Here is an 11,836-nt window from a genome sequence, read left to right as displayed (position 1 = left end):
AGCAGCAGTCTCTGGCTCTGACCTACTCACTCAGCAGTTGCTCCCCTGTACCATCTCCTATGGAGTTTGCTGTCTCAGGTCTGGTCTGACCCAGGTTTCTGGCTTAGTCCTGCCTCTGCCAATGTCTCTGGTCTGGATCTGCTCCCACTCCCATGGAGCTGGTCATCTCAGGCCTGCTCTGGCTTAGGTCACTGACTCAGTCCCGCTCCCATGATGCTCGCTGCCTCAGGCCTGCTCTGGCCTAGATCACTCTTTTCAGGTGTTCTATTTTCTTTCTTTCTTTTTTTTTTAAAGATTTATTTATTTATTATGTATACAACATTCTGCCTCCATGTATGCCCACACGCCAGAGGAGGGCGCCAGATCTCATTACAGATGGTTGTGAGCCACCATGTGGTTGCTGGGAATTGAACTCAGGACCTCTGGAAGAGCAGACGGTGCTCTGAACCACTGAGCCATCTCTCCAGCCCCAGGTGTTCTATTTTCATACTTGTTACCTCTGGCTCAGGGGGCACATGGGCCCTGGGTTCCTAGACTAGATCTCTCTAAAGACCTGGGTTGGAAATGGTTAGAGCCCATGCATCGTGAAGAGGAGCCCTGCTCAGTCAAATTGGTCGCCTATTGTCATCAGAGCTCTTTCCTCCTCTCTCCTATTTGAATTTAGGGGATGGGATGTTCCCCTCCCCCCTTTTACCTCTATTGATGCTCACTAAAATTCAGTTACACCCCCAGCATGGCCTGTAGGAAGCATTTTACTCATGACTGTTTTGGGAAGTGCAGTGTGGGGTGCTGTGGCATGTTTATCTTGTAGGGGTACTCGAAAGCCAAGTTTCTTCCTTAGACATGAAACACATTGCCTCTTCTCCTGGGAGTCTAACCTCACCTACATCTAGAGAGGCAATGGTAAAGCCTACAAGTAAAGGAACACTTGGGACTGAGGCAGGAGGATCGTGTAGTCAAGGCTAGCCTGGACTAATGTAATCCCATCAGGCCTAAAACAACAGAGGAAAAGAAAGCCCAATGCAGGGTGGTGCCTGGAATTCCACCTCACAGGGGAGGCAAGGCAGGAAGATCATGAACTGGAGGCCAGTCTAGGCTACATAGCAAGATTTTTTTTCTGTTTCAAAAAGAAAGTCACAAGAGTGTAGGTGTGGGTAGATTGGTTAGCAGATCAACACACTTTTAGTTACGTGTATTCAGGGTTAAATAGGACCTCTTTTTTTTTTTTTTTTTTTTTTTTTTTTTTTTTTTTTTTGCATCGAGTTTAAACACTGTCACTCTCTAACAGGTAGTTCTCTGCACGGAAGGCAAGAGGTATCTTGTTGACATGGCCTCGGAGTCCCTGCATCAGCCAGCCTGCATCAGGTCCAGCCCCACTGACATTCTACCCGGCAACCATCCCAGGTGGCCAGCCCCCTTTCACCTCAGGTCAGGTGAGAGGGGAGTGGTGGCCACCTTACAGCCCCCAAGGCCTGGGTTCCTGTGTGCTGTGATTCTGAGATCAAGGAGCTCTGCTCCAATGTGTGACTGAACCTCAGGCCTCCGGGGCATTCTCTGATGTTGTTCAAGGGAAGAGATAGTTCATGTACTTCAGACCTTTCCTCTGCATGGATCTCTCATCCCCGGACCGGCCTGGGCTGCCACTCACGGATAGAACACTTGCCTAGAATGTGCAAGGTTCTGATTCCCCACCACTGGAAAAAAGAAAAAGAAAAAAAAATATTTAAAACAAATGGCCTCATCTCGTCCTCAAGGCCTCTCTCATTTCAGCTTTTGGTTTGCATCTCCTGCCTTCAGTTGTCTTGCTTCCAGGGAGAAGCTTGTCCTGACAGTATCTACTGACTGACACACTCCTATGCTCACACGACACCCTCAGGGGGTGGGGCTCACATCCTCTGCACCGCCAGGACAGCCGTCACAGTGCTTTTTCTCTCTCACATAACTGTGCTCATTCATTCTGCCTGCACGTGGGGGCATTAATATTTTTGAGGAATGAATAAATATGTCTTTTATGGCAGGTGAGCCGACTTAAGGAAACAATTCAAGTAGAAAGAAATCTCAAATATTGAAGCTTAGGATGAGCCGAGCTGGAGGCACCCCAAGTCCACGTGTGAGGCACTGGCTGGGGTTACTTGGCCAGTGCATCTCAGACTCTCCAAGCGCTTCCTTTTTTTCAACGCTGTGAGTGTCTGTCAGCTCTGTAGGTTTCAAGGGTCCCAACCAAGTGGTGTGAACATTCTTGGTTTATGTTGGCCATGATGGCTGCAGAGAAAGCCGCCTGGAAGGCTCTTGGCGCCTACGTTGGAGCAGGAATGCAGTTGTTCACCCTGGGTGTCATGCGCAGGGCCAGGCCGGCTGGGGAACGTGGTGCATTTACTGATTCTGTCATGGCTGCCTCTGTGCCCAGTCATGCTGTCTGTTGGAAGCTTGAAGGGCCAGGATCTCTCAAATTGGCACTGTTGTGTGGTGGCGGCCCAGCACTTGGGAGGCAGAGGCAGAGGCAGGTGGAACTGTGAGTTCGAGGCCAGCCTGGTCTACAAAGCAAGTTCCAGGACAGCCAGGGCTACACAGAGAAACCCTGTCTGGAAAAACAAAAGGAAACAAACAAGCAAACTGGCAGGAGTTGCTTTGTTTTGAAGCAGGCTCTGGGGTTGTCTCTCCATAAGGATGAAGAGATCTATTCTCAGCATGAGGCCTCCAGCTCTAGTCCTGGCTTTCCTCCTCTGTTTCAGTCTCAATACTTCCCCTCCCTCCCCACCAAAAAACTCCAAACCAAAAACCTCTGCCAAACCCTGTATGTAGACTTTTACCTCCTGTTTGGGGGGAAGATGACTCACTTCCTCTGGATTCTAAACAAATCTAAGTACTTCAACACCCACCTGAAGCTCCAGAGGCAGGCCTTGGGCTGTGGTATCTCCCCACAGACCCCCTTATGGCAGTCCGAGGACACTCTGCTGTTCCTGACCTGGCCCTGAAGAAATCCATCTAGCGGGCCATATACTCTGTGTCATTTGCGGCCGTCTGTTCTGAATTGGAGTACCTTGCCTGGCAGCCCGTCTCCACAATGGCTTGGTCCAGCCCAGTCCCCCGGTGTCACTGGGCTCAGTCCTTCGCACTCAGATGTTGAAATGCGTATGCAAGTGGAGCTGGATGCAACAAGCAGGGTTTGTAGCCCATGTGTATGCGCCGCTAGCCCTGTGTAACCCAAGAGATAGAAACTTGGGTAAGCTTTATCGTTAAGTTGGAATAGCCTGTCCATGGTGAGCCCTTCAAAAACCATCATAGGAAGCCTGGACACTTCCAGAAAGCCTTGGCTGGAGAGTGTATGTGTACACTTGACACGAGAAGCTTCTGGGCTGGGGGAATGGGGACAATCATCATGGTAATGATAACAACCAGCATGAGACCCACGTGTTACATGCCAAGCATGGGGTGACGGGAGCAGGCTTCTGGACACCAGAGCACCAGGACTTGGATGCTGCTCCGTTTATGACTTGGCAATCCATTAAATCTCTTCATTGTGAGCACAGCAGAGCCCTGACCTGGTGTCCTAGATCGCTTGCTGCGACTGTGACGAACACCATGACCGGAAGCAACCTGAGAAGAAAAGGGCTGATTTCAGCTTAGAGCAGTGGTTTTTCACCCTGTGGGTCATGACACCTTTGGGGCTTGAATGATCCTTTCACAGGGGTCACCTAAGACCATCAGAAAACATAGACATTTACAATTCCCAACTGCAGCAAGATTACAGTTGTGAAGTAGCAACATAATAATTTTGTGGTTGGGGGTCACCATGCATGAGGAACGGTATTAAAGGGTGGCAGCGTCAGGAAGGCTGAGAACCACTGCCTTATAGTCCACTGTGGAGCAGAGTCAACCTTTCCTGTCCCACATACCAGCTCCCAAATAACCCCAAAGAGACTTATTGATTGTGAAAGCTCAGCCAATAGCTTAGGCTTGTTCCTAACTGGCTCTTATAATTTAAGTTAACCCATTTCTATTGATTCACTTTCTGCCTCGGGGCTTTATTACCTTCACTCTGTACCGAACATGCTGTTTTCCTGCTTCCTCCGTGGCTCTGCCCTTCTTCTTCCCAGCATCCTCTCTGCCCCGAAAATGCTGCCTAGCTATTGGTCGTTTATCTTTTTATTAAACCAATCACCGTGACACATATTCACACCGTGTGAAGGAATATTCCGCAACACTGGAGGAAGCCAAGGCAGAACCTGAAGCAGAGAGCACGGAGGGATGCCTCTGTGGTTTGCTTCCTCTGACTTGTTCCGCTATGTGAACCAGGCCCACCTGCCTGGGGGGTGACACAGTGAGCTGGGCCCTCCTATGTTAGATAGCAATCAATAAAAATGCCCCACAAACCATGCCCACAGGACAATCTAATGGCGGCAGTTCCTCAATTGAGGTTCCCTTTTCCCAGGTGTGTCAATACATGCTCCGAGCTGACACCTGAGGGAGGCAGAAGTTGGGGACAGATGTGTTAATAGTAGCAGTAGACGTCTCCCATATCTGACTTGCTCCAAGGCCATCCTAACCACTAATGTAACATCCTCCAAGGAGGGCTCTGGAACATTTGGGGCTTATTATCTATCCTTTCTCCTGTGCTTTCTTGAATCATCCTCCCTCGCTTTCTTCCAGCCCAGCTCCCCGTACGCTCCTTCAGGAATCTTCCAGAACCTTCTGTAAAAGCCATTCAAAGGTGAGAAACACTATATACGTGGAGACCAAGACCAGCTCATCCCAAACTGACGGCCACTTCCTGCTGGTGGCAGCAGAAGCAGTTCCTAGCCGAGCTGATCTCCTGTCTTCCCTCTTACGTGCCCCTATTTTTCTTGCCAGCAAATCTGACCAATGGCCCAAAGACTGAGGACGGTGGAGCATGCACCCATGAAGGCCGTGGGCGTCACAGAACCAAGGTTGAAGGACAAGAAGATGGTATTGCCGGCTTTTCATCTCCGAAGGCAACAAAAGGCTGGGACCGCTAGGCAACCTTGAAAGAATCTATTATTCCTAGCCAGGCCAAAGGCTGTTGGAGGCTACCAGAGGCTAGTAATATTCTCCCAGTCTTTTTATTGTGGTAGGATATTGAAACTATAAAACTTAGCGTGTTAATATTTTATGTGGGTGGTTGGTTGGCATCTGGAATGCTCTCACTATTCTCTAACCGTTTTGTTCACATGGGCTCCAGAGCCTTCTCATCCTTCCCACGAAGAAAGCTTCACACTGACCAAGCTTTCTTTGTTGTCCCATCCCTCAGTAGCCACATTCTGTTTCTATCTTCTGGACTGAGCTCCTCTAGACCTCCCATATAAGGAGAACTATATAATAACCATAATGTAGTGATGTCAATTTACTTAGCGTAGTGTCTTCTGGGTTCTTCCGTGCTGTGCTACAATTTTCTTCCTTCTTGAGACTTCTATGAGCTATCTTTCTGGTGCTGTGCTTAAAAAAAAAAAACATAACCAAAAGCAACTTATGGAAGAAAGAGGGTTTTGTTTTTGTTTTTTGTTTATGGTTCCAGAGGGACAGGAGTTCATCATGATGAGTGGGCTTGGCAGCGAGTGGTAGGCATGGTGGCAGGAGCAGGAAGGGGGAACTAGATAGAAGGGCGAGCCTGTAAACTCTGAAAGCCCACTCTCGGTGACATACCTCCTCCAGCAGGCCTGCATCGCCTTCCCATTCAACGGCACAGTCGGGGATTAAGTATTCAAATGTCTGAGCCTGTTCTCACCCAGACCACACCTTGTTTCACCATCCATTGATGGATGGGCACTTGAAACCACGTGAATAATGCCGCAAAGATCAGGAGTGTACAGACCTTTGTTTGAGACCGTTGGCTCTGAGTGAATGCCCTGATGGAGTTTGTGTTGAAATATGAGCGGCGGGGCTGCGTCCCCAACACCCCGGCCGCTTGGCTAGCTTATGCCCGAAATAACAACACACAAACTGTATTCATTTAACTGCTTGACCCATGAACCCTAGCCCTTACAGACTAATTCTCGCACCTGGACTAGCCCATTTCTAGTAATGTGTGTAAGCACCCCAAGGTGCGCTTACCGGGAAGATTCTAACCTACGCCCATCCTGGGGAGCTTCATGCCTCTGCCTCAGAGCGCAGAGCTATCGTGTCTATCCAGCAGAGCTGAGCATGGCTTCTCTCCAGGAGCAGAGCAGAGTCTGACCTCACTTCCTCTTCCGCCCAGAATTCTATTCTGTTTCCTCCTTCCATCTATCTTTTAACCTATCAGGGCCAAGGAGTTCCTTTATTGCTTAACCAATGAAATCAACAGGTTGATATGACACTCCCACATCAAGTTTGGATATCAGAAGTGTCTCCCAAAGGTGCGTGTCTGGCCTCGGGAAAGCGAGGAAGTCTCCACACATACCTCTCCGTAGTAAATACAAGTGTTGCTGGCATCATGCCAACCTCGTTTCCTAGGCACTCTGGGCAGGCCAGCTCCACTGCTGCCTCACAGGTTGGCCGTGGCGAGGCCAGGATGAGGATGTTCCTGCTCCGATGGACACTCAAGTTGGGAGCACGGTTCACTCTAGGGTATGCCTGCTTTGCTTTCAGTCCAGTTGCCAATAGCAACCAGACCCTCATAAATAAGTGTGAGGGAGATCCCCTGGAGTCTGGCTTGAAAAGTCCCTAAGGAACAAAGCCATACCTGTGTCTTCCAGCAGAGGTTGGGTTCTTGTCCCTCATGTGCCTTAGTTCTCGGTTGCTAGGCTAAAATACCATGACCAAGACAGGGAGAGAAGAAAAGGCTTGCTTGGCCTTAGGGTTCCAGAGGGATAAGAAAAGTCCAGTTGAGGGGTGCAGAGGTGTGGTATCAGGAATAGGAAGCTGAGAGATCACATCTTGAACCACAAGCAGAGACAATGAACTGGAAATAGCACAGAACCTTTTTTTCTTATTAATTAAAAATTTCCATTTATTTTGCATTCTGATCACATTTTCCCCTCCCTCCTCTTCTCCTGCCCCCCCCTCTACCTGCTCCCATCCACTCCTCCTCTGCTTCTGTTCAGAAAGGGGCAGGCCTCCCATGGGTGTCAACAAAGCATGGCATATCAAGTTGAAGTAGGACTAAGCTCCTTCCTTTGAATTAAGGCTGAGCAAGACCACCCAGTACGGGGAACAGGTTCCCAAAGGTCAGCTCAGGAGTTTTTAGACTCTCAAAGTCCATCCAGAGTGACACACTCCATCAAGTCTGTACCTCCCAAACCTTCCCAAACAACCCATGACAAATACGGGAGCCTGTGGGGGACATTCTTGTTCAAACCACCACACGATGAGTCAGCTGGCAAGTTGTTGAGTCCTAGCCAGTAGGGCAGGACCCTTGCAATGCCAGCAAACAGGAAAGGGCAGGGCTGGCAGATCACACCAGCTACTGCCGTCTCAGCCAGGCCAGGCTGGGCCCTGGAGATTAGTGGAGTGAGGCTCTGAGGGGGCAAGGCTCTGTCCCTCTGTCCCTGGGCCTGTTCTCGCCTGCCTCCCGGGCCCCTGCAATAACACTTAGCAGGCTGTGGGATGATGACCCATTGCACAGCTATAAACCTCTTGGCCTGGCCTAGAGAAAGGGCCTCCTTAAAGGAAGAGACAGTGAGGGACCGCCCACTATGGTCCCACCTGGGGAAGGCTTCTGTCCAGCTCCGTCCTGGCTAGAGATGGTTCATGTGGCTTTTCCTCCCTGCCTGTCTCCTGCTCTGGTCACTACAGCAAAGGCAGGAGAAAGCTAAACACTGCAGGACTCGTTGGCGTGGGATTGGGGCGGTCCTAGGAAGCCGGAGACGACATTGTAGTGGGGGAGGGACTCTCTAGAGGCTAACCTGTCCATATTTTCATACGTAGGCATGCATGTCATTTAATCTGTGAAGGCTCTTCCATCTTTCCCTTTTAGAGACCCTCATTTGATCCTTTTTAGGATATGCTGAAAATAAAAATTCGCCTAATAATATTTGACAAATAAGGAGGAACCTCAAAGGGACTTGTTATTTGCAGTTTAAATTTAAAAGTAATTGTAGGGTTTGGGTTTTTTGTTTGTTTGTTTGATTTTGGTTCTGGGGGTTGACCCCAGGACCTTGCACGCACACATGGGAGCCAAAGACTCTCTCCTGCTCAATCAGAACCTCAATCTCGTATACTTTGGCAAGAAGTGGGGGTAGCCCTGGCTGGCTAAAATTCGTTATGTAGGCTAGGCTGGCCTCAAATTCACAAAGCTCTACCTGCCGCTGCTTCTGGGAGGGCTGGCTTTAAAGGCATATGCCACCACACTCTGTTAGTGGACACTTTTTATAAATGTAAAAAGGCCATATCCTGAGGCCTTCTGAGAGAGAAGAGCGCGGTAAAACCCATCCCGATCTGCTCTCTGCTTTGCCTGTTGCTCACAAGTTTACCTTTTTTGCCCCAAAAGGATTAGTACTATTTGCCGAGGTTGGGCCTTGTCTTTTGCCAGGATGCATTTTCCAAAGGGGAGAACGGACTCGTACTTTGGAAAACACCAAGTCCTGTTTGTTTTCTGTTTCTTGAGAAGCCAGCCCTGGAGCGGCTGGCAGCGGCGAGCACAGCTCTCCAGCGTTGTGTAATGGCCAGGGAATCACGTTGCACCCGCTGCTTCCACAGACTTGTAACTGCAATCCCAGCCAGCTCCGAGTCACGTGTCCGGGTCACGTGGCCTGCCAGACAGAGAAGCCGGCTGGCAATCATTAACTAATGCTTTCTCCCAGGGAGAAAAATGCAGGTTTTAAAGAGGCCGGGACTGCAGGATTGCAATAGAAGGTATCCGGGGTGGGTGGGTGACTTATTCTCTCTTAAGTGCTTTCTAAAGGAGATGGAAGAGCCCGCAAGCACCCCCTCATTGCTTGCTTTCTTCTCTAGAATTGCAAACTTGTGCTGCGCAGCTTGCTTTTCCAGACCGGCGGCAGCCAGGGCCAGAGTATCAGAACCTTGGAGCCAGAATGCTGTCCCAGCGCTGTGAGGATTGGACCTCAAAGGAGTTCTGGGTTAAAACTCATGGAGAGCCAGGTGTTCTGTGCCTTAGGAAGTTAGTGCCAGGAGTTCCCCGAGGAGCGAGAGGGTGGGAGGAGGCACGTGAGCCTGTGGGAGCCTTTGTGGAGTTCTCATTACCCCGAAATCTTGCGGTTGATAAGACCAGACACTGCCTGCCAGGCGGTTTTCTTGCTCAACCTTTGGATTTAGAAGTTGCTTTCTCCTTCTCTGGGTTGGGCAGTGTTCCTTGGTGTTTTCGAAATCTGTGCAGCTGATTTTGTTTGATTTTAGCATGGAAGTGACAATAATGGGCAGGATAAAAAAGGGCAAAGCTTTGTTGGAGGGAAGAGGATAAAATGCAGAGAAAGGGCCTTAGCAGTAAAACAAAAACAAAAAAACACGTGCTTTCAAAATCTCAGAGTTCTATTTTTCATATTGTGTAAAAAGTTTTTTTTTTCTTCCCAAATACAGTGCAGTAAGGTTTTGGTCTTGTGTGGGTGGAGTGTGAGGTCAGCCCTGTCTACACAGCAAATCCCAGAACAGCCTCAACTGCACAGTAAGATCCCGTCTCAAAAATAAATAAATAAAACGACCGAAGGTGTATCCTGTTGCCTATATAGCCCACCAGTTTTTAAATGTAGTTAGCCGATTCAGTGATTCTGTGATCCCACGAGAATACGTTTGCAGGGTACTAATTTCCTTTGGGTTTGTACTCAACAAGAAGACTTGCTTATAAAAAAAAAGTTGATTATCTATGAGCTATATTTGTTGTTCAAGAAATGCAGTAAAATTCCATGTTTCTTAAGTTCTCCAAAAGTAGTTTTACAAGAATGGGTTTTCACTGAATCTGTTGTTTTAAGATTGCAGTTAGTAAGAGTAGTATGTCATAGTATGTTTTCAGCTGCTTGGATAAAACACCGTGACCAAAATCTGCTCGTAGACAAAAGGGTTTACTTCAAGTTTACAACTCTCTGGTCAACGCCATCTCTGAGGGAAGTCAGGGCAGCAGCTCAAGGCAGGAACCTAGCAGCCGCAATGGGGTAAGGATGGTAAGGATGCTGACTGGCTTGCTCCCCACGGCTTGCTCCACTTGCTTTCGTATATAAACCCAGATCCACTTGCTCAGGGATGGCACCACCCACGTGGGTTGGTCCCTTCCCCCATCAATCAGTGTGAGATGAGGCTCACCTAACCCAGGCTGGTTTCTGTGTGACTCCTCATCCTCCTGCCTCCGCTTTCAAAGTGCTGAGATTACAGGCATGCACCCCTGTAGTTGGCCAGTGTTTCATCTTAGCTGCCCATCACTGAATTTATGGGAGAATGAAAGAATATGAAGAAAGATCCCGATGAAAAGGAAATGAACGTACTGTGGAAACGGGAGGCATCTTGGATTGAGCAAATCCAGTATGCTGTATTCCGTTGATAATTTGAAGCGTACCAAAAAATGATCTAGACAGGCAAAGCCTGGCATGGTGGCTCACACCTGTAATCCCAGTGCTCGGGAGTTAGAGGCTAGAGGATCAGGGGTCAGCCAGCCAAGGTGACCAACTGCTTTAATCCAGCACTCGGGAGTCAGAGGCAGGTAGACCGCTGAGACCTCAAGGCCAGTTTGGTCTCTGTAGTTAGTTCTAGGTCAGCTGGGGCCACCCAGTGAGGTCCTGTCCTTAAAAACAAAAGCAAAACAAACAAACAACAAACAAATGCTAAAAACAAAAACTCCACAAATGAACAACAACAAAGAGAGGTCCAGGAATTCAGTGTCAGCCTTGGCCAGTTTGAGGCTAGCCTGGGTTGAGACCAGGTAGCAACAAAACAAAACAAATCTCCATAGCAACCCATTTGGATGAGTTATGATAGAGATAGAATTTGTGAGACAAAGCTAGAAGCACACAGGGATGGCCGCAGAAATATGTCATTCTGAGGGGTGTTGTGTACCCCGGCATGAGGGACTGAGCTGCAGCCATGTGCGGTGAGTGGGGGCCTTCCACACTGGCCTCAGCCCATCCCCCAGGAAATAACCATCTTCCTTCGGCATGGTCAGAACTGATAAGTTTTGAATCCCCAGTTAATGGAAATCTGCTGCCGATGTAATAAAGCCAATCGAACTGAATTATTAAATCCAGGTTTAATGAACAGAGCAAAGCAACTCCTGGGTGACTCTCAGGTGGGCAGGAGAAGAATCACCTGGCAAATATGGCTACAGGGCTTTTAGTAGCCTATAGGTGGGGTCTTGAGCAGCTCCAAGGAGGGGCAGACTTTGGGCTGGCTTTTGGAAGGGTGGAGTTTGAAGAGGGCAGCTGGGGGGGGGGCGCGTTTGGTGCACTGAGGGTGGGGTTTGGAAGGGGAGGAGTGAGAGCCGAGATCCCAGACAAGGACTATTTGCTGTTTTGTTTGGCTTCTGACCTGGACTCATGGATGAGTTACAAGGAGAACAGCAGCTGCTTTTCTCGCTGTGAACGAGTGCTCAGGCCCAGGGCTGTGGACACAGGTCTGCACGGGTTCTGCACATGACTTCCAGGCCTTCTGTTTCGTCAGCCACTGTATTGAGTGCCTTTCTTTGCTCACAGGAAGAACACGAAGCACCCCACCATCTGTTACAGACCCCAGGTGCTTGGGCAGAGCATCCTTGCCAAGGAGGCCAGCTAGGAAGCAGGAGAAAAGAGTCGTGGCTCTTTAAGTGATTAAGAATCTCTCCTGGCAGGGGGTGGTGGTACCACCAGCTGCCTTTTATCTCAGCACCCAGGAGGCACAGACAGGCAGATCTCTGAGTTTGAGGCCAGCCTGATCTACAGATTGAGTTCCAGGACAGCCAGGGCTGCACAGGGAAACCCTGTTT

The 11,836-nt window shown here is 49.2% G+C and overlaps 1 long non-coding RNA gene across 5 annotated transcripts in view; it reads left to right on the top strand.

Annotated features, from left to right (window-relative positions):
- Positions 1-8,697: 8,697 nt before the first annotated feature.
- Positions 8,698-11,836, top strand: part of LOC126513522 (uncharacterized) — a 9,995-nt gene continuing 6,856 nt past the window's right edge. For 3 of the 5 annotated variants that reach the window (XR_007595365.1, XR_007595366.1, XR_007595363.1), the window contains exons 1-2: positions 8,698-8,790; positions 8,890-10,049. This is a non-coding gene — a long non-coding RNA (uncharacterized lncRNA). The remainder of the gene's footprint in view (positions 8,791-8,889; positions 10,050-11,836) is intronic. The other 2 variants (XR_007595367.1, XR_007595364.1) reach the window with 2 other exon arrangements.

The sequence above is a fragment of the Alexandromys fortis genome, unplaced genomic scaffold (assembly GCF_014885135.2).
Source record: "Alexandromys fortis isolate MF-2015 unplaced genomic scaffold, M_Fortis_MF-2015_v1.1 scaffold_118, whole genome shotgun sequence".
Classification (NCBI taxonomy): domain Eukaryota; kingdom Metazoa; phylum Chordata; class Mammalia; order Rodentia; family Cricetidae; genus Alexandromys; species Alexandromys fortis.
This window is presented reverse-complemented; position numbering and strand designations above follow the sequence as displayed.